General features: G+C 33.6%; 1 protein-coding gene and 1 long non-coding RNA gene across 8 annotated transcripts in view; one reads left to right on the top strand and one right to left on the bottom strand.

Moving 5' to 3' along the window:
* The window catches only part of LOC145690719 (uncharacterized), a 30,322-nt gene extending 27,615 nt beyond the window's left edge, over positions 1–2,707 (top strand). The window contains exon 3 of the long non-coding RNA XR_014132264.1: positions 2,277–2,707. This is a non-coding gene — a long non-coding RNA (uncharacterized LOC145690719). The remainder of the gene's footprint in view (positions 1–2,276) is intronic.
* Lar (tyrosine-protein phosphatase Lar) overlaps positions 1–24,685 on the bottom strand; it is a 1,526,023-nt gene that overhangs the window by 79,747 nt on the left and 1,421,591 nt on the right. The gene's annotated exons all lie outside the window — the stretch shown is intronic.

The raw sequence follows: 24,685 nt of genomic DNA, 5'->3' as shown, positions 1-24,685 counted from the left end.
TTTAAGTTTTACGTCCCAAGGTTATGCCGGTTAGGTTAAAGGAGACGGTGATGATGAGAGATGAGTGAAATGGTGGAATGAAGAAAGTGGGAAGAAACGGCAGAACCCCAAGAAAACCCATGCATACGGTGTTTGTCCACCATAAAGCTTACTTAGTGCGAGCTGGGATCGAACCACGGACTCCATGCACCAGAGATGAACGTTCTACTACTGAGCCACCGCACCCCCTAAATGCTGAGTTATATATAACACTTTGTTTGCCAGAGGTCATCAATGAATTTTGTAAAACTAACCCAAATCGCCACATCATTCTTCGCCACAACAACACCAGTTCCCACTCAGCATTCAAAAAAAAAAAAAAAAAAAAATCAATGACATTGTCCGTACTCAGTTGATTTATTACCGAATGACTTCTTTCTGTTACGACACGTGAGACTTAACATGCATGGTGAGTGATCTGTATCACCTGAAGCAGTTATTGACGCATTCCGAACATTGGTTTCTGAGGTAACAGAATGAGAGTGGAAAAAAAAATATTTCTAAATTGGTTTGGACGTATGCAAAATTGTATCAATCTTAAAGCTAACTTTTCAAAAGCCACTTTCAGATTTTGACACGTCTTTTTTCATATTGATTGCATAAATCTTTCCAGCAGCCTTTCGTATGTGTGATCTTGCGAACATTAGTTTCTGATCGAAACTTGTTTGTAACTGCTGGAGCACTTGAAGAGATTGATTAAAAATTTATTTGCTAATTGCAGAAACAATTTTCTGTGCTCAATATCTACAAGCTAAGAATAATTTATGTTCGTTAACAAGAGGTTTCTACAATGTTTGAGATAAAATAATAATGACCGTGTTCGTAAAGAGGAAGTTCCTCTCGCATAAAAGTACATATATTTTTGCCGGGACAAAAAAAGTTCATCCTATTAAGGATGTGTCCGCTACTAAGAGATCCGTTACGGAGATTTCAGTATATATGGTTTATTTTTACTTTCGTTTTACTTTGAAACTCAAATCAGGAATCTACAATATAACTATGGCTTACTAAGAATTGTTAGTAATTAATCTAGTGTTTTATCTAGACGTGTTAGAAGAAGGAAGTCTCTCCCTCCAAATTTTTACCTTACAACTAAAGCAGAACTAAAAAAAAAAAAAAGTTATGAATATGGTCTCTCTTACAGCATTAAATACTCCCCCACCCACCCCAAAAAAAATTCGAGAAGACTTGATAAAGCAATGTCAAGTCTCTTGCTACATTACCAGTAACGAAAGGTCACTGAAGTTGTGTTGAACCTAGTCAGTATATCGATGGGAACCAGGCCCGTATCCAAGGGGGTCTAGGGAGGCCGGGGCCGCCTAAATTTTTGCTGCCCACCTAAAATTTTCACGGTAGGCTTGCAAATGAACTATAATATGGCGATGAACTATATGGTTGGATCGGGCTCCCCTAATTTCAGCTGCTCCCCCCCCCCCTCTACATTTTTGAGCTGGCTGCTGGCCTGATGGGAACCGTTTCGTAAATCCAGATGGTGTCTGAACAGTGCTGCATCATGAGGAGAATTGTGGAACTTCTTCAATAAAATAAGTTGCGGACTAGGGTCAAGAAAATCAGAAAAGCGGTGAAAGAGACTGCAACATGCTGACCAAATATCCTCAAATTAAGAAGAAGCAGCTGATAGATTTCGGGCCCTCTACCATCAAGTTTAGCTTTCAACTTTAAATAATTAGTCCTATCAATTATAGTCTGTAAGATAATTATGAACTTCTTTCTTTTTCATTATTTGCATGAAACACTCAATATAGAACATTAATAAAGAAAAAAATGAATATGCCGTCTTAGGGTGTTACTGAAGCAGGTAAAAATTGTTTCAGCGGGGACCTTTAAATTTAGGTTATGCCGCCTACTATTATTCTAAAGCAGATATTCTGTAATAGCGAATTTTACACACATACTTTTCAAGAGAAAATGTGTTTATGTTTTCTTAGATCTAATTAGTTTTACTTTTAAAATAAATAAATATACATGCGAACAATAATCACAATATCAAAAGATAAATGAATTATATTACTGCTTAAAACCATGTTCAGTACTTTTCAATGTTTTTCGAACACTATTACAACACACAAAATATTACACGAATTGACTGATGAGTGTTCAGACTCAACACAGAAGAAAGCTACCATGTTTGATAATTTATACAAAGCTTTGGTAATTTCTTCCTGCTTTTACATACTTTATAATGTGATTTTACCTGTGCTTATTTTGTCTTCTAGCACGAAAAGAAGCGTAAGATTCCTTACCCGAATATATCTACTTCTTTAGTTGTGTTTCGTCTTGGAAAGATAAGGTAAGCTTTGAATTTTAATTAATGAATATTTAAACTGAATAACAGGAAGTCCAATGAAGTATATACCGTGCTTATATTGTAATTTTCGTGGAAGTTATATGTGATTTTTATCTGCACTAATTAATATGGTAAAATGAACAGTACACATAGCATATTTTTATAAAAATATGTTTATTTCTTTAGAAAGAATAATGCGATTCTTGTGAAACTTCGAGGGCTTCTAAGTATAAATCAAGCTAACATACAATATAATTTGTGTGTTTATATACCTAAGGGTACCCGAGCTACAGGTACAAAAATTGTAAAAGGGAAATTTGAGGGAAAATTCCCCGAAAATCCCTCTATCACGGGGAAACTGAGGGTGATGGAGAACAACTGATTGCATATTCGAATTCTACGTGAAAAATTCTATTAGAATCAGGTATTTTCATTCTGTGCCAAAATCTTGTTGACTAGTAAGGGAAACGCGTCTTGGAAGTTAATTAAGTCATACGGAAAAAGTATTACACAATATTAACAAAAATTGACTATTTACCAATGAATCTTCCCTTGTGAAGCCTAAATATTTTTCATACGTTTCGAAACGCAAAGCTGGTTCCGTCTTCAGTGGCAAAATAACAAGGATAAAAACGGATAGGACATTTATTTAGTGGTATGTATTCCTTCTTTTACAGCTTTTGTCTCCTATCCGTTTTTATCCTTGTTACGTTGCCACTGAAGACGGAACCAGCTTTGCGTTCCGAAACGTATGAAAAATATTTAGGCGTCCCAAGGGAGAATTCATTGGTAAGTAGCCGATTTTTTTGTTAATCTGAATCGTCCTCTCATGCGTCCATATAATTTTAATATTATACAATAGTTTATGTTAGCAAAATTTCAAAAATTCGTATATTTTTATTTATTTTTTTTTTTATTTTTTTTTTTTTTTTTTTTTTTTTTGTAAGTGTCACATAGTGACAAAAATTACCTTGGTATATTCTTCTTCTAGGAATTTTTCTTCTTTCATTTTGAAGAAAAAAATGCAAAAGAGGACGGTAAAAACTACTTGAAAGTATATGTTAAATTTCAGGTGTAATACTACATCTTTAATAACAGCATCAATCAAATTCTATACTTGCTCATACTTCTTACATTAATTGTTTTGTAAATGCAAATAGGAAAAAGTCTAATATTATTTAGAGCTGCCCAAAATATATATCACTGAAATGTCCTTTCTCAAGTACAACCAATATTTAAACTTTCTTCTGTAGTAGACTGTACAGCTTGACAGCAAGATAAGCTAATAAATAACTAAATAAATAAAAATAAAAAAACTTATTGAAAACAAAAGTGCTTAAGGAAACTGAATCAAATTTATTTATTCATTTAGGTCAGTGCTTACATTTAAAAGAACCATCACTACATTCACCTTGCGAAACAGAAAAAGTGGAAAAATCCCTAAGTTAGAATGACTAGAATGATTTGAACACAGAACCTCCTAATTTCGAAAAGCAAGAATGCAAACTATTACCTTACGCTCATGTGAAACATGTTTTTATTCTATAAATGAATTTGTATGAAATGAAATACACCAAACTTAGAAAAAAAATCGTGATTGGTCCAAAAAAGAAATCGCATTATCATTTTACGAATATGGTACTGACTTTTTTTGTGATAACACTTATTGCATATTTGTATAATATATATATATATTTTTAACCGGCCAGGAGCATCAGTGTTTCGAGATCCAGAGTAGGCAACAAATGTTTCGGCAAAGAAAAATCTGGGTTACATTTTCCACCCAGATTAAAGTTAAGTGGGACACCAATATTTACTCGCCAAGGTTGCAACGAGCGGTATTCTGCTCCATATCATTCTCCTACATGCCTCTTAATGTAATTTTTAAAATTAAATCTTTATTATATACACTGATGAGAAACTGAATTAGACACACCTGCCGGTCTGAGGAAAAGATGTTGTATACGGCTCGGCGAATGCAACTGATGGGCATGGCATGTTACAGCGAGGATGTCAGACCTCGTACGGGCTAACAATTGACTACAGGATGGGTAGGTAACACAAGAGCCTTCAGTACATTTGAGCGCGACCAGATTGCCGGGACCAGACGTATGGGCTATTCCATCTTTGAAGTCGTGCAGACAATGTACTTTCCAAGAGCCATCGTATCAACAGTGTACCGTGAGTAACGTCGATTTGGGCAAAACATTGCAGACAGAGTCAATTGTCGTGGTGTACGACACGTTGATGACAGGGGTCGCCGTCGGCTAGCTCGGATGGTAAGAGCAGATAAACGGATCACAGTGCAGCAAATCACTCATCTATTCGATGTTGGACACCAACGACGTGTAAGCAACATTACCATCACGACGACCTCCTCGCTATGGGATACACAAGCATGGGCCTCACAAGAGTACCTCTGCTCAACATTCATAGCAAAGCTAGAGGAATATCGCCATTGGACACTCAAAGCACGGAAAAAGGCCATCTGACAAGATGAGTTGAGGTTCCAGTTAATACGTGCCGATGGCCAGGTACAAGTGCTTCGTCAACCACATAAGTCAATGGACCCTTTTTGGCAGCAGAATCGAGTGAAGGCGGTGGTGAATATATCTTTGTATGGGGACTCTTCATGTGGAAACAAATGAGATCTTTGGTACATCTGACAATTCCCCTTAGCGACGAACGTTACAGAAACCTGCTGTCAGATCATTTTCACTTCTTTGTTAGTCCCAGCATACCGCAGGGGATCTATAGCTACATCAAGACTATGGTCCAGCCCATCGCTCCCGAATTGTGACTGATTGCTTCACGATCAATCCATGGATGTGAAGACGCATGTATGAGCTCCGACGAGCCTCGATCTTAATTCCACTAAGCACATCTGGGTTGCTGTCGGGAGAGAAATCATAACAGTCGAACCAGTGGGTGAGAAAAGACAACAGTGAAAAAAAAAAAAAAAAAAATGTCCTCGAACGTACCGACAGAATTCACAGATTTGAACACCTATAATTATTAAACTGTTAAAGATTAAGGATAATAAACACTAGTTCACCCATTTATGAATTCTGTTTTCTGCAATAGGTAGGTAGAGCAATTATCTCAATCGAGTACGTTAATGAATTCAATCGTTAACATCCTAACGGCGTCCGTTACTCCACACGATAACTCTTGAACAAAAATGATTTTTTTGAATTAATCTCTTTCTCAGTAGCTCGTTAGATTGATTATCTCGTCAGAGTTCATTAATGGAGTCAATCAGCTAACACTTTAATGGGTAACGTCCACCGTTACTCCACACGATAACTTTTGAATGAAAGTGAATTTCTAATTTCCGTTTTCTAGTAACAAAAAGTTAGTGTGATTATTTAGGCTGAGTTTATTAATGGAGTCAATCCGTTAATATCTTAGCGGGTGACGGCTTCCGTTACGCCACATAATAACTCTTGAACGAAAGCGATTTTTAAATTATATTTTTTGCAACAGATAGCTAAAGCCAACTATTTCGGCCAAGTACGTTAAGGAGTGAATCCGTTAACATCTTAACGGGTAACGGGTAAGTGTGGCTCTATCCATATCCCACACGTTCAAGTTTCGTGTGATCTTAACTGTCTTCAGCACAGTTTATTGAAGTTCAAGTGTTTTTTCAGCACTCAGGTTATATTTACACGGTTTTCCAAACGGAAATCCAAACTAAGATCACGTGCACCAAAGGTGATAGTTATTATACTATCTTTACACAGACAAAACCAGTTTAAACATTATGGGTATCTACGACACAGATACTTTCTAAATTTTAGATAGAGCCTCTTTTTCACTCATCCGTCACATAGTTTTTGTGCTACTACGTCGTCTAATGATTATCTTTGGTGTGCGTAGACCCAGCTTCGAGTCTGGATAAAGGCACAGAATTTTTCCTGTCGACCCAGAATGGTGAAACAATTGAAAGAAATATTTGAACTAAAAATAAAGAATTACGAGCTAGAGCCAGAAGCAACAGTTAATAGCGTTGAGAGTCAAAGTGCCCACACGGATCACTCAATTGAAAGTGTTCATACATACATCTGTTTTAGATCTGAGCTATAAGAAAAAAAAAAAAAAAAAAAACTTTATGGTCAATCGCAGGCCTGATATTGAACTTATAAGTAAGTGTGTGTAGATTCAACGAAAATGTAATTCTACAAAGAGTCTTTTGATATCGTGTGTTTATTTTCACCCAATCTTTTCCTCTGTGATTCTTAAAAATTATTTGAATTACATTTCTAGCAGCATTCTCCTTTGGAGAATGATATATTGATATTTGGAGACTTTAATATATCCAAAATTGATTAGTTAAATAATGAACAGCTTCCAGGAATGCATTATTACTTAAAACTAAAGTTTTTTTTGTTTTTTTGTTTTTTTGATAACTCCAACCTCTGTGTTGAGCCTTCTGTCTCCGCTCTTAATCATGTTATCACCAATGCTACTTCAGTGTCAAGAAAACTAATCTGTATATAGTGCGTCCTGATTCTTTTCATCATCTGATTGAAATTATTGAATTTTTACCTTAGAGTTGTAAAGTAAATAAGTTCCCTGAACGTTTTCAATTTGCAAAAGGTGATTATTATACATTATATCAACAACTAGCTAATAATGATTGGTATAATATTTTGCTGAAAACAGATATAAATGAAGCGGTTTCGGATCTTGAAAAAAGTAATTGTATCAGCTATGGAAAAAAAAATTCCGAAATCAAATCCTAGAACATCAAAATATCCTTATTGGTATTTCAAAAAATCTACTTCTTTATTAAAAGCTAAAAAAATAACTCATAAAAGGTACAAAATTACATTAAATTAAGAAAACTAGTTATTATTTGTTAAGTACCGTAAAGCCTTCAAGATTCAACTAAAAGATGACAAACGTATTTAACACAGCAAATTAGAAGATTAGTTCGATAGTAATCCTGAGAAATTTTGGAGATACATATCTAAGGGTAATAACAATGTTTCATCTGGAATTGTTAAAAATAATTCTTTTTCCTTACTGATTGTGGGCTGTTGCTAAATTTATTTGCTGAGTACTTTACATCAGTTTATCAGATATTTCCAACTACTAGTAATATAAATAATTATTTCACATGAACAGACACCTTCTGTGAGAAGAAATCATCTCAGATTGCAACTAAAAATGTAAGAGATGCTATTAAATCCTTAAAGACTAAATTTGCATCTAACTGTTTGCATTATAAAAGGATTCGCCGAAGTAAATTCACCAGTGTTAGGATTGTTGTTTAATTGGAGCTTAAATGAAAATATTTATCCGGAAGCTTGGAATGCAGTAGCAATAACACCAACATCCAATACTAATGGTGACAATATTAATGATTATAAGCCCATTTCTATAATGAATGTTATTCCTAAAATTTTTGAAAAAATAACTACTTGCACTCTATCTGTGATCAGATGGATACTAATCAATATGGGTTTATAAATGGTAAATCAGTTATTATAAACTTGGCAAGTTTAATGTCTAGTCTATTTTCTGTTATTCGATCTGGGGATCAGACTGATGTTATTTGCTTTGATTTTGCAAAAGCGTTTGATAAACTGTCTCATCATTTATTAATAAGTAAGCTGTGCACGTACAAATTGTCAAATCATATAATAAAATGGCTAGATTCATATTTATGTAACAGGAAATAGAGAGTTAGGTATAATTGCTATACTTGCTCTATTTATAACAGCATTTGGAGTACCCTACGGTTCTAATCTAGGTCCCTTGCTGTTTTTACTTTACATAAATGATTTACTTGATGAATAAACCTGTAAATATTTGATGTATGCTGATGACATTAAAATCTTAAATGAAATTAATATTGTTCAAGATCAAGTTATGTTCCAAGAAAATATTAATATGTTAGTTAAATGGTCAGAAAATAATTTTCTACGTTTGAATATTGCCAAAACTGAAGTATAACTTTTCCAGGGAAACTTACCTTTTGTCTTATAAATATATAATAAATAATCAAGAAATTGAATTTGAAACTTACGTTAAAGCTCTAGGAATAATTACTACTTCAAAAACATTTATAGGTAATCACATCGAAAGTCAGAAAAAAATTAGCAATGCTAAAATGACTTTGCTGTAATTTTTCAAGTAGTAGCACTTGCAAAACTCTCTACATGTGTAATGTGTGTTCTCATTTGGAATATGGTATGGTGATTTGGAACAATGAAGCCAAATATTTTGTAAATATTATTGAGTCTATTCAGAACAACTTTCTAGTGTGCTTACGATGGAAGTTCAAAAATTTCAAAGATATGAGTTTGTCTTGTATATCCGAAGAACTCAATCTTTTGTCTTTAGCCGATAAGTAATATATTTTCGATCTTAAGTTTTTTTTTTTTTTTTTCATATTTTACTTGGAGGTTTCCATAAGAACTCCTCACCGTAAGACTAGATTTTTTTTCCTTTTGACTCGAAAGCTTCTACTCTGAAATATTCTATTTATAAAAGCACTAATACTGCAAATCAATTGAATTGAATTTTAGATATTTTCGAAACTAAAGGGCCCATCCGGTTGCAATGGTGTAAATAGACTTTGCGAAAGATGGCTGAAATTATGCTCAAGTGTAGAAGACACTATGAAGATTCTATATTCTAAAAGCAAATTGTTCTAAAATGGCTGAAACATAGTCCAAAAAGCATGAAACATGAACATTAATGTCAACGGAAAATTAACGAGAAAATGAAGTCGTCAACGTATCTAAAAAACTATAGTAAGGGGATTGCTAATTCAAAGCTTGTTGCAAAGACATAATGAAGAACTTAAAAAGGATGTATAGCACATAAGGTAAATATGGATAGAACATTGTCAAAAGTCAAGTTGTTTGAGTAAAATCAATAATAATGATAAAGTATATACATCATCTGCGAATTACCCAGGGCGCCCCACGCGGAAGGTTACGTGCTTGAAATATCTCACATCTGGATTTGGAGTCTCCAAACTCAATTTTAGCACGCAACGTGACATTTGACCTGATCACGTGACACAGTCTGGTCCTTATGACAAATCGGATAGTCCCTTTGTTAAAGTTCGTTCAGAACTTACTAAGCTTTTAAAGAACCTTTAATTTAAGTTATTTAATTTAGTGTGGTGACATCTGAGAGTTGTTCCTTGTATTGTTACTTTTTAGTTTTAACAATCTCTTCTTTTTCTTTTTTCTTCTAATTTCTTTCTCTGTATTATTGTATACTACATGTTTTCTTTTTATCTTAGTTATGAATTTTCATTTATGTGATATATTTTACCCCAAAATGGAAACTTCTTAAAGTTTTTTATATGTTGATTTTTACGATATCGACTGCATGCACACCTTGTGTTGCTGGTGTTAATTTTCCTGTTGTCAAATACATTCTAAGATTTTGTTGTATACGTATGGTTACATGTGTCTTATACTTGTTGCCTGGACGTATCTGTGGCTGTGTATGCTGTTCGCTGCGTAATACACATTTAAACATTATTATTATAGAAACAAGCTTCCCAAATTGATGTACTAGAAGTAAAAGTTGATAATGAAGGAATACTATACTATACTGCAGAGTTAAAACAAATTATAATTCTTACGAAAAGATCTCCGTTTGTAAACGATACGGAAGAACTGTAAGACAAAGATGTGTTTCGTATGCGTAAATTTCTTATTTCAAGCCATGCAATTTCCCAACTAGATGGCAAATTTCCTGGCAACTAAAGTATACACACCGTATCGTAAAATGGAAATCTCAAATGAACTTTTATTTCCCCAAATAATACGCAATCTTCATTTTTTTTAGAAAAGAAAGAAAAAGAAACAAACAGATTAGTAAAACTTCGATACGAGTTTTAAACTTATTTTAAGATTTCAAATAAGTCACCGTGATTCAGGCTTTCACCTTCGCTTATTTTTCTTTTCTCAAACTTTTATTTCGGGAATAAAAACCATTTATATTTATTAATTCTTCAACGCACAGTAATTTCCCATTTCGCTCTTAGAAACACAAATTTATGACAAAAGAGACGTATAAAAATGAATTACTCTGCATTATTCAACTACACGAAGATCTTAAGGATCGTGTCGCCAAGCCAAGGATCGACGTCATTCAATACAACTAATTGATCAGTGCGAATGCGGGGGGAATTGCTGTAGTCATGCTACCAGTAACTCGTCGAGAGCAGTAGTTCAGCGATTTTAGTGGGAAATTCCATTTCTTAGTGTAATCATTCGTTTTCGGACTATTACTATGATTGGCGATTGTATCAACACACTAGAAATCAAATCCCAGGATCAAATATGCTAGGAGGAATAAATTTCGGTGATAAAATGAAAAAAATCAAAATTAAATGAATTCTTTAAGTTTTACGTCCCTTGATTATGCCGGTTAGGCTAAAGGAGACGGTGATAATGAGAAATGAATGAATTAGTGGAATGAAGAAAGTGCGAGGAAACGGGAGAACCCCGAGAAAACCCACGCCCACGGAGTTTGTCCACCACAAAGCTCACTTAGCGCGAGTTGGGATCGAATCTAGGACCCCCATGCATCAGAAGTGAACGCTCTACTACTGAGCCACCGCAGCCCCTACTAAAATGAAGAATTCGCACAGCAGAGAATGGAGACAGGAGTTGACGCCAATCTCAACCGGATGCTCGAGTGATAAAGTGTCGACGCGGATATGGTCTCTACCGTCAGTTCCACAGACAGTTTCCAGTAATTTGGTATGTAATCCGTAGTAGCTTGTATTTTTGAGAACTTAATAGACACAAAGAGAAATGTCGGGTTTTTGAGAGAATTCGTCACTGAGCTTTAACCATATGCAAGATCGAAAGAGATTAATTCTGTCATTAGAAGAAGATAATGACTGGCCATTTTCTGCTGCACAAATAGCCCCTTCAATAATAAACTATACTCATAGATGAATCGTACTTTGCGATGTAATGTTTTGATTGCATCTCATTTCTAGGATTTTGTGAAGCAAACTGCGATGCGATGCCGCTTAAATAAAACTCATTTTTATCATGGGTTATTAGTCTGATATGGAACAATTTTAGGAGTGGCTCTAAGAAGCTCAAAATCGAAAAACGGTTCACCCTAATATATATACTAGGTTCTCAGAAACAGTTTCAGGACATCATATATATATATATATATATATATATATATATATATATATATATATATATATATATATATAATTCCACATATTTTTGTTCGTACTTCACTAGCAACCAGTAATTCCAAATGTTTATAAAATAAAACCACAAATATTACTATTATAACATTACTATTATAATAGTCTCTTTGATGTTGGATTGGTACTCAACAAAATTATATTCTGTAAGAATCAGCAGAAATTAACATGAAATAGAGAAATATCACTTTATGGAGTGACTATACAGATATACACAAATATACAGAAATATACCATCGACCACTACAATTTGGAATAAAGACTCGGACACGGAACACTATCAAAATTACGTAAATTCTAAAATATACTTACGCGAGCTTAACATAGCTTATAAACTTATGTTACGGAAACTACTCAATAACAATACTGTACATTTTTTTCCTATTTTAAGCACAATTCACGTAATTCTTATTTATCTATATTTATTTATTCTAATATATATTTCTGTAGAAGAATAACTATCGAATGTACTACTTGGAAGCTGTAAGTAGAATAATCCACATAATATGTAATGGATTGCCTACAACTTGTCTCGTTTTGTGAACTGATTACGTTAGTACTAAGGTACAGAAGAAAAAATTGACCAAAATATAGACAATTTACATAAATGCATTATCACACCACATTACAGTGATGTCATTTTAAAATTTAGTTTGGTGAATTATAGATACTTCTCAATTTAATGGAAATATCTGTAGTTGCAAACACGTCAAGTGTCTGGGTTGACAACGGCCAGGCTGCGGTAGCAGCGCAATTCTGTTCGTAGTATTGTGTTAGAGCCAACTCGGTACTAAGTGAAGAGTAGGATGGCAATGTGCAGACCTTGATAGTGTAAAATGGGCGACTGTATGATTTCCAAAGAGGACCAACTGTTGGCGCTCGGTTATGTAGTGAAGCGTGAGCGTGAAGAAAGTGGCATCTGTGTCGCATGTGTTGCGAAGGACAGTCTCGAACACTCAGTGACAGGACTCGCTGAATATTACCACTCAGAACCGTCGTGGGACTGCAGTGCAAGTGATGGAAGAATTCAAGCAGCAGCACCAACTGCCTGTGTCCATAATCACAGTCCGCCACGAGTCCCATGATATTGACATACGGGGCTGGTTACACGGGCGAAACCGCTGGTAAGGGACTATTAAGTTTTAGCACAACGCCGATGGTTCGGCGAACATGCAACATTAAACAGTTGATGGTTGGAAACGTGTAATATAGTCGGATGTGTCCTCGTTTATCTTATTTAAAACCACGGGCTGTGTTTGTGTGTGGTGGATGCACAAGCACGACCGTGAAACATGGAGTGGCTATATGATGCTGTGAACCACAAGATCATGGTTTTTATCGTGATTATGTCATTATTTTAGGAGACCATATGTATGTTATCGTGAAATTTTTTTAAAGAATATTTTTGTTTTTGTAAGAAGGAATTTTGAAAGATGGTATGATTATTCAATGTCACTGTTGTTTCTCCTATTTCAATATTGGTCATCGCCCGCGGAGAACCAGTACAGCGAAAGCCTAAGCTTCACTAGCAATTTTTTAAATTGTGTTTCTTTTTTTTAAAAAAAATAACGAGTGGTTCTATAAAGTTTTTGGAATATCATTTTGTTGTCTTTCTACCTGGGGAAAGTAGTCCTTGAAGGCTGTGGAGTTCACTAATCTATTTGCGAAATGAAATGAAATGAAATCTTTGAGTTTTACGTCCTAAAGTTATACCGGTTAGGCTAAATGAAACGGTAATGATGAGAAATGAATGAAATGGTGAAATGAAGAAAGTAGGAGGAAACGGGAGAACCCCGAGGAAACCCACGCACATCGTGTTTGTCCACCACGAAGTTCACTTGGCGGGGGCTGGGATCGAACCGGGACCCCAAACACCAGAGGTGAACGATCTACTACTGACCTACCGCAGTCCCCAATCTATTTGCGAATTTCCTATTGATATTTTATTTAAAATCTCTTAATTTTAGAAGCTCATTGGTCTAGTATAATTCTGAAATTACTGTAGTTTCTTGATTCATTGTTATTGATTTTAGCCAATCTTTCAGTTTTTTTTCAATTCATCCATGTTATCAAGCGTAAGCAATGGCTATCTGTAAGTTAAATTTGATATTACGATATACTTGTATATTTTGTATCTAATACCTCAGTTTAGTTGTCTATCACTAACAATATATTGTAGTAATTATATAATCCAATAAGCTTTCTTTTTGAGATGTTTTATATGTTTCTTCACATTTAATTTATTGTCTAATACTTGTTTTACTGTTACTAAGTAGCAGATGTTTTTGGATGAATATACGAATTTCCAACGTAGTTTTAAGTAAGATCTTCTTGGGCCTTTAAAAGACGGACATATGAATAGTATTTATGTTTTGTGAGAATTTATTTCTAATATCCAGTCTTTGCGCCATTTTATAACTCTTTTGCCTATTTCTTTAATTTGTTGATGATATAACTTTTATTAATTCATATGGTCTAATATGTAGTGTCATCAGCACATAATGCTATTTTACTTTACTAAATTCGACTTATTGGTATGTCATTAACGTATAATATATATAAATAGGGGTGCTAAAGTAGATCCTTGTGGAACACCTTTGTATTATTATTTATATATTTTTAATTTCCTCGATATCAGTTACGAAGATAAAATATTTTATACCAAGTACTTGGAGTAGTATGTATTTCCTGCCATTACTTTTTATTTCCTCTGCAAATTTGTTTTTATTAGTTATCACGAGTGCTACGCCAAAGTATTAAAATTTATTAATTGCCAGTACATTATATTATTATTATTATTATTTATACAATATTAAATACAAGGTACTATAATACAGAAAGTTGACACAATGAAAGATTTAAATGTAACATTTGACAGGTCATTACGTTTTAGTGATAATATACAAAGCATATGTAATGAAGCAAGAAAAATAATTGGTTACCTGTTTAGCCCATTGCCTACTTTTTGTCAGTCAGTCTTACATAAATTACTGCTAAAATCAAAACTAGGATATGCATGGGTGATTTGGAACAGCCTAATCAATACTCTCGTAAACAACCTTGAAATGGCCCAAAAGTGTTTTCTTACAATACTTTATGGTAAATGAGGACTGGATTATTACTCTAGTACACATGAATATTGGATACATACTTTAAATTGGAACCACTGGCTGACAGAAGAAATTTAACTGACTCTGTATTCGTAGAAAAGGTACTTGACAACCGACGTAACTCGAACTATATACTTATAAAAATATGAATTTTAAAGTTCCAATATGCGGTACAAGGGTAAAAATTTTACTGCAGCCACATGATAGAAAACATATTTCAATCTCTAAAGACTCTTAACAAACTATATTAGACGCATATCTTAAACTGTGATTTTATTTTGGAATTTTTAATATAACTTAGTATTTGTTTTTATTTGTACTTTTAATTTTACATGTCTCAGTGTTTTAGGAATAAACATAAATTACGCTGTCAATGTTTATCTTATTATCAATACATGTTAAAAATTTAATCATTATTTCTCTCTTTTACTATGTAATACTGTTAAAATAATGTTGTGTAATATAACAAAGTGCAGTATTTTTTGCCGCATTTCAGTTGTTCTCAGCACTAAAATAAAGTTTATATTATTATTATTATTATTATTATTATTATTATTATTATTATTATTATTATTATTATTATTATTATTATTATTATTATTATTAATAGAGACCGGATGTTAGGCAAAATACCTATTCTTTAATCTTAAAGATATGATCAAAAATGACGTTTTAAAGTTTATATGGAGGGTTATAGTTTCGATTTAAGCCGATTTTATTTTGCCTATTTCGACCTTTACTACCTAAATAATTACTTTAGTGCCTAATATTGCCTATTCAATGCATTTTCTTCAAAGTAAGCCTTCATTGGGAAAATATATAATTTACGTAACATAATACACACATATTTACTTACATTATGTGTTTATAAACACAAGCTCGTGGTATGTTACAATATATATACAGGATGAACTTCAAAGATGTTCACATACTTCAGGAGGTGATTCGTGACATGAAAAGAAGATTAAAGTCCTCTTGAATTTCACAAATCATCATCTGAAGTATGTGCGCACCTTTATGTCCCGTTCCAACTGTAAGGATTCGATTTCGATTGCAATTTGGCACCCCTGTCACTCGAACACGACGCAGAATTCGACAACATGCAACAGCACTTTTTGTCTTCTTTTCATGTCACGAATCACCTCCCGAAGTATGTGCACATCTTTTAGATTCACCCAGTATGTGCAATGCATAACATGCCTCGTTTTTGCATATACAGTAAAAGAAGATATTATTTAACAAACAAGTATGTTTCTATATTCTTTGAACATTACCTATGACTTGAATTTATTTTTTAATGGTATTGAGTATTTATCTTCATTATTTCGAGTTACATTTTAGTGCCTATTTTACTGCCTATTTTTTAAAATTTTAAGTGCATATTTGCCTGCCTATTTTCCGGGTTTTTAGTACCTAAACATCCGGTCTCTAATTATTAAAATAAAATCTGAGCAGCCATGGTAGGCTCGGTGGTAAACTGTTCACTATTGATACGTGGGGTGTCCCTGGTTAGACCCTAGACTGCGCCAAGTAAACTTTGTGGTGGACTAACACCATATACGTGTGTTTTCTCAGGGACCTCCCGTTTTCCTCTCACTTCCTTCATTCCACCATCCATTATCATCCATTTCATCATCACCGTCTCCCTTAGCCTTGGTGCATAATCGTGGAACGTTAAACTTATAACAAAAGTTCCATGGTTATGCCCTGTAGACCAAAGGAGACTATGATTAATGAAACTCAATGATTATGAAAGAAGTATTAGAATGAGAATGTGGGAGGAAATAGGAGAATCATGAGAAAACTCACAAACATGATGTTGACACTGATACTACTAACATAACGTGGAACTTCATCAGGGTTCGATCAGAGTGAACGCTCTACCACTGAGCCAACAAGCCCCTATTATTATCATTTACTACGTTTCTGTGTATATTGTCTCGGCCTATTAGCACGTCTCGTCTAATCTACATTCACTTGGGACACCGACTTCCTTACAGTATGCATATTCTTACACTGACTCTATATCGTCTCCAAGTAAGAGACTGACTTACTAAAAAATAATACAAAATTTACAAGTTTTTCTTTTGCTTATTTTTCATGAGTGAAAGGAGATAATGAAATGCAACTTACCATAGTCATAGATAACGTTATTCTACAACAGAAAATATGAACCTGAAGAATTTTCAGTGTTGCCATCCGCAGAGATTACAGTGTTGCCATAATAACAATTCTCCCAAAATCTAATTTAAGGCAGCGACTAGAGGAATGAACTCAACTGCGTTTGATTACGTATTATGTTTGTTTTGGTATCTTGTGAACTACTTTTTAAATAATAGTTGTATTTAATTTGTAATACACAAAATAGTTTTAACATACAGTTATTAAAATGAAATAATAATGTTATTTAAAAAGTAGTTCATAATACGTAATCAAATGCAGTTGAGTTCGTTCCTCTAGTCGCTGCCTTAACTTAGATTTTGGATGAAATGTTATTCTGGCGACACTGTAATTTCCATGGATGGTAACACTGAAAATTCTGCGCGATCCTATTTTCTTTTGTAGAATAATATTATAAATGATTGTGGTAAGTTGCCTTTCATTATCTCCTTTTATTTATGAAAAACAAGCAAAAAAATGGTAAATTTTGTATTATTTTTTAATAGGTCAGGCTCTTAAGCCTTCAATCTATATAACACTTCTTTGAATATATAAAACATTAAATGTTCCTAAATCACGTACTATCATGCGAAGATCAACGTAACGGGATAACGCATTGCCTCTGTTAGAAGTGTTAATATTTCGAAAGAAATATCCTGCTGTACATTCGCACCTTGCTTTTTATTTCATTAAGTCAGATGTTCACCAGCCTTTTAATCCTGAAATTTCGACAGATGGATGAACTAATGAGTGTAAAAATGGATGGAATGAATGAATGAATGAATAGATGCATGGGGTGAATGAATGGACGAATGAATGCGTGAATGGAATGGATGGATGGGATAGATGGGAACGTCAGCGGTGAAGTTGAAAATTTTAATTTTTTTCTCGGTTATCTCTATCTTAACACTATCATAAGCTTTTTAAAGTCTACGAATAGTTGGTGAACCATACAGTTATATTCCCGCTTTTTCTAATATGAACCTTTGAAATATTTTGTCCAATATTAACTTTGCATCTGAATCTACATTGATAGTCTACAATCACATCATCTACATAGAGATTAACTATGCAACAAAATACTAGACAAGATCATGTAGCAAATTAGTAGTTACAATATTACTTAATAATTATTGCAACCCTTTCAGCGTAGATACACTACATTCATATAATTTATTACAATGTTATCACCAATCTGTCAAAAAGTCTTCGGTTTATCTCAAATACAATAACTGTAGTTTTATTTCTTTTGTATTCTCGATTAAGTATGTTAAGTTTTCCGTAAACTGTCCTACTAGTTACATCACTTGTCACGTTTTAACTAAACACTTAATACAAAAATGCATTGTCCTTAGAAATATAAAATAGTAAACACGTAGTCAAATTCATAAGTAGTCAATTCTCGACAGTTATTATTACGAACATAATCTTAAACAAGAAACAGACGCAGACACAAAAATATTAATATACAATATTTCAAACTGACACCCAACGACAGAAGTACTTTGCACACACGTGTACTCAGAACATAATGCAACACTTACAATAAATATGGAACAAGTTGCAACAGAGGAAACAGAAACAAGACAAATAATAATAATAGTAATAAAAAGAGAAAGAAAACATGTCCGGGTCATTGTAGTTAAAAAATATTAATAATAAGTATATCTGCCATCATGCACATCACATGCATAAAGTCTAACACTACATGGATACAGTCTACATCCCCACTAATACATGCAAAGTATTACATCCACAAAATGCGAAAGAAGAAAAGAAATAGAAAAAATCAGTATGAAAATAATGTAAGAACTACTGTTTTGTTAATGTTTTCTGTATTGAAAATGTAATCAATTAACATACGCTTAAATTACCTGTAGTGTAACGCTTTTCTTTTAGTTTTTTGTAAGACTTCCTTTTGTAGTATACGTTCAGTAACTTATGATTATACCGAGAAATAAGAAAGTGTTTTGATATGGTAATGTAAAATGTTGAGATTTGAAGTACATCAAATCACTCATACTGTAATAATACAGTGTCTCTCTAAAATCTCCAACCAATTTCTAAGTGTTACAGAATGGAAATGGCTAATCCTATTTGAATGAAACGCCTACAGTTCCAAAGAGGAAGTGTTTAAGCATCGTTTGGTTGCCGGGAGATGGCAGTAATGTGCAGAATCGATGTACACTAGTGACATATCCCGTCAATCATCAGTCAACTCGTTAATTTCCGAAATGGAATGAAATAAAACTAGTTTAAGAGCCTAACATATTGCAAATAATACAAAATTTACCATATTTCTTTGGTTTGTTTTTCATAAGTGAAAGGAGATAACGAAATTGAACTTACCACAATCATAGAAAATGTTATTCTACTACAGAGAATGTGAACCTGAAGAATTTTCAGTATTGCCATCCTTAAAAGTTACAGTGTTGCCAGAATAACATCTATCCCAAAATTTAAGTTAAAGCAGCGACTAGAGGAACGAACTCAACTGCATTTGATTACGTGTCATCTTGTTTTGGAATCCTGTGAACTACTTTTTAAATAATAGTTGTATTTTGTTCGTAATAAACAAAATACTTTTAACATACAGCTATTAAAATAAAATACTAATGTTATTTAAAAAGTAGTTCGCAGGATACCAAAACAACTTGATACGTAATCAAATGCAGTTGAGTTCGTTCCTCTTGTCGCTACCTTAACTTAAGATACTGAGGGAAATGTTATTCTGGCAAACAATGAAATTTCTATGGATGGCAACACTGAAAATTCTTCAGTTTATTGTTTCTGTTGTAGAATAGCATTATCTACGACTGTGGTAAGTTATATTTCATTATCTCCATTCACTTATCAAAAATAAGCAAAAGAAAAACGGTAAGTTTTGTATTATTTTTAGTATGTCAGGCTCTTAAGTATCGTTTGATTGGCGGAAGATGGCAGTAATGTGCAGGACCGATGCACACTAGTGACATCTACCGTCAATCAACCCAATCAACTTGTTAAATTCTGAAATGGAATGAAATTTAATTTTAGTTTAACGTCTCACGTTCATGTCCGTTAGGCTAAAGGAAACGGATGATAAATGGAAGTGAACGAACATGAAACTGAATTTTTGAGCTCTCCCACCGGGAATCGAACCCGGTAGCTCGTATGCCAAAACCGCACGCGCTAGCTAATAGACCAGCGGGGACGGCTCGTTAATTCCTGTCAGTGTTCGAGGTATAGGAGAAATTCGACAATTGTCTTTTGCGTGATGAGCGGTTGGAGGGAGGAGGCCACATTCAACATTTGTGAACTGAAAATATGATGTAACTACAATTTTTTTGTATTTTGTAACAAATTTGTAATTTATAAAACTAACACAGCACTTTGCAATGGGACAAATGTGTATGAACTTAAATACTCCCTCCTGCGAACGGTACGCATTTCATACAAATACAAATCAACCGTTTTCAAGCTATGATACCTTGAAATCGGATAAAGGCTTTAGAGACATCCTGTATGAAAAGCTCTTCATTTGGATTCATAATTAAAAATTATTAAAACAATACAGACTGCATCACAACTGCTTTCTTATTCTTCTCATACAGTTTTAGTTTGCATGACGATCAAATAAAAAAAAAATAATAATAAGGTTTATAATGTTTTAAATTTTAAATTTTGAGCTAACGTGTTTTTTTTAAAAAAAAAAATACTAGCATATAATGGTGAAATATATTATAATTTTAAAAAAATAATAATCTTCCAATTAAAAACCTTCCTCAAGTATTAAAATATAATGGAAATTAAAAAAAAATGAAATGAAATCTTTTAAGTTTTACGTCCCACGGTTATACCGGCCAGGCTAACGGAGACAGTGATGATGAGAAATGAATGAAATAGTGGAATGAAAAACGTGTGAGGAATCGGAAGAACACCGAGAAAACCCAAGCACGCGGTGTTTGTCCACCACAAGGTTCACTTGGAGCGAGCTGGGATTGAACCAAGGACCCCATGCACAAGAGGTGAACGCTTTATCATTGAGCCACCGCGGCCTCATAGTGGAAAATAATGAATGAAATTAAACAGATAACAACTTTAACTTAAAACTTTGTGGTAAGATATTAATTTTTTATTAACAAAATATACAATTGCCACGTAACAAATAACGGTTAAAATAATAAAAATTTCCAAGAATTTCTTCCCAGATGATGCAATTTGATGAAAAATCATGATTAGAACTTAAGATTTTAATAAAAAAAATATAAAGAATATGATAGTAAATTGTGAATAAAAATAATAACAGTTGACAAGATATTTTTTTAAATTAGCAAAAATATCACGAAATATGTATTTTGTAATTAGCATAATAATAGTTGTAATATAAAATTCTGTACTAAGATGTTACATTATTTACTTCTCGAATAATGTGATACGTTAGTCAAGAGTTAAAGTATGGTTATTGGTTTTAACTTTAAAAAGTTCATGCTAGAGGTTCTGTTATTTGTGACACTCAAATAAGTTGAGAAAATTCGAGTTAGAGGTTCGGCGATTTGTGACAGTCAATTAAGTTGAGAAAATTCAAGTTAGAGGTTCGGCGACTTGTGACACTAAAATAAGTTGAGAAAGTTCAAGTTAGAAGTTCGGCGATTTGTGACACTCAAGTAAGTTGAGAAAGTTCAAGAGTTAATGGTATTTGATGTCGTCAAATACTTGTTCTGTTCAATACCTGTTTGTTTGTTTCCCAAAGCCACGAACATGTGTAGTGTTTGGAAGTGAATTGAAGGTTAAGTCATTTGTTTCTCCACTTATTATTATAGAAATAAAAAGCATGAAGTTGAAATAAATCTGTAAAGAAATCACTGTATTTATATATGCAATACTATAAGGGATACTTTGGTGTTCTATGATGATTCTGAATTGCGAAATCACAATTTGGAGGATTTCTTTATAAATAAAAGAGATTACGGTGCTGTATTACTCATTGTTGGTTTTGATTTATATTTGTTTCCATAATTTTTCAACATTTAGAGCATTGACTACATTTACTATTATACACGGTGTTTAAAAACAACACCGACAATATTTGGGAGGTGATTCCTGACAACAAGATAAGGCAAGAAGAAAAGACCAACCTGGGTGCACAAATGCTTCCTTTTGGAGTTATAGGCTGCCGAAAACGTGAAAAAATTAACTTTAACAGTACATAGCTCCAATACTATGGGACCTACAGTAGTCGGGTCAAGACTTCACTTAGGAACTAGTATGTGCATTATCCAAATATACAAGTCTCACAATTATGCGGTACTTCCGCAACAATTTTTATAGAGGTAGTTGGTGAGTACTTCAGATTGCATGTCCGTATTCAAACTGCCTCCATAAAAATTGTTGCGTGAGTACCTTAGGATTCTGAGACATATATTTTTTGGATAGTGCACATATTAGTTCCAAAGTGAAGTCTTGATCTGACTACGGTAGGTCCCATAATTTTGGAGCTATGGACCTTTAAAGTTCATTTTTTCATGTTTTCGGCAGCCTATAACTCCGGAAGGAAGCATTTGTGCACCCAGGTTGGTCTATTCTTCTTGTCTTATCTTCGTGTCAGGAATCACCTCCCAAATATTGTCGGTGTTGTTCCGAAACATCCTGTATACAAATTATTATAAAAAAAAAGAAAATTATATTAGTGATGTGTCTCATTTCTGAATGTTATTCTTTTCTATATTTTCAATATGTGTTCAAACTTATTTTCAAATTAATCCGTTAAATGCAGGACTAAACCCTGCATTTAAATAATAATGATAAAACATAATGTGATGATGTGATTAATCTGGTCTAATCACCAATAGTCATAATGATTTTCTAATCGGTAACTGAACTGAATCAACAAAGTCTCGACGATTCGCACACGATATCTACATTATCGAGATTCTATTCACTACTTCATTTAATGTGACAATTTATAATTATATTACCATTCGTAAGAGATCTTATATTACTCTTTTTCATACATATTTACCTTAAATGTTTAGATAACAGATGATGATCAATGAATGATGTGTTATGTTCAGAAAAAGAGAGCAAGAATTAAATAATGACAGCTGAACTGAAATGAAACGGCAATAAATTACATGATCAGGAAGAATTGAAAAAAAAAAAAAAATATATGGAATTTGAAATTGCTTATACAGCCTGGTTGGAAGCAACAAGTTATCATAATAAAATAGTAATAATGGTAATAATAAAATAAGCTGAATAATATTTACAAACCGTTTTGAAAAGTAAAAGGAAAAGATAAGAAGACAGATAATAATAACGAAATACTTTTTTCTGAGAGACACCAAAGGATTTGTGAGATGAATATAAATGTAACTTTGGCAAAGTAATATAAGCAACAAGATAATACTGTAGTTTAATGAACGCTACTCTATGCTGAAAAAGGCTTTCCCTATTGCCTATTTCAATGTCCTACGATCACCTTAATAAGCCTATTATATTAACTACTTTCTGTATTCAAGACAGACCAACACTTTTCAGTTTGACAACACTTAGTCATTAGCGTACCTGGATTATATTATTTATTTTTGTCCAAGAAGCTTATATCATGCTATAATAATTTTCTCATTATTATTACAGAGAATGATCAAACTTTGAAAATGAAATGAAATCTTTGAGTTTTACATCCCACGGTTATGCCGGTTAGGCTAAAGGAGACGGTGATGATGAGTAATGAATAAGATGGTGGAATGAAGAAAGTGGGAGGAAACGGGAGAACCCCGAGAAAACCCACGCACACGGTGTCTGTTCACCACAAAGTTCATTTGGCGGGGGCTTGGATCGAACCCGGAACCCCAAGCACCAGAGATGAACGCTCTACCACTGAGCCACCGCGGCCCCAATGATCAAACTTTATTCGCCTATGAAAGCTTTACAACTCGCAAGAAACAAGTATTTTGTTATATACAGTGGCGTATTTAGGGGGGACTTCCGGGCTTAAGCCCCCCCCGAAATCTTACTATAGTAAAGTATATTAAATATCTTGCAGAATTTTCACATTTTCAGGCAAAGTCTTCCCCCCACCCGAAAGTTAGCAAAGCCCCCGCCCCCGAAACAAAATCGTAAATACGCCACTGGTTATATATCACCTTCATCCATTTCACAGTTCCTAGTATATTTGCTCATATAAGAGCTACTTGTAGTTTCGAGCAACGATAGGGATTAAGAAACCTTTTTGACTATGAAAAAATAAAATGGAAAACAACTGACACTGAGATTGGAATCGATCCAAATGTTTTATGACCCCCTACATTAAGAAAGAGAGAGAAGAGTTTGGATGTTTGTTCATATATTCGTTTGCATGTGTAGAGGTCTACAGTCTATAACATCAAATGTATTGAGACAAAATGTTAAACTTACTGTTTTTTTTTTTTTTTTTGAGGGGGGGGGGATTTCACATAGAAAGAGGTTGAATTTTTTCTCTTCTACACAAAAATAACGGTACTTAACTGCTGGATTAGAATTCGAAACTGTCGTTTTCTCTCACATGATTCTAACGATTTTGTTTATATTGTATAAATATTACTTTTATGATTCTATAGCATGCCATCCTTTGTTACTACACAAAAATTCTGAAAGGATAGTTTACTGACAGAGATGAGCTTCTCTTGGACGACTTTCTTGAACATTAGTGATTTCATTCATATTTCATAAATAACTACCTCATTAACAGCCCCACAATACAGCATAGTTCGTTTGGAAAGGTCCACAAGAAATAGTTCATTGGTGAGGGCTGAAAGTTTCGGCAGGTATTCTCAAATACGGCTATAACGTTTCTGTTCATATTTCGTAAATACTATCTTTGATTCGAAACTCACA

This window comes from Thermobia domestica, chromosome 7 (assembly GCF_964235325.1).
Source record: "Thermobia domestica chromosome 7, izTheDome1.hap1.1, whole genome shotgun sequence".
NCBI lineage: Eukaryota > Metazoa > Arthropoda > Insecta > Zygentoma > Lepismatidae > Thermobia > Thermobia domestica.
The sequence above is the reverse complement of the archived record's forward strand: the minus strand, read 5'-3'. Positions and strand labels throughout refer to the sequence as shown.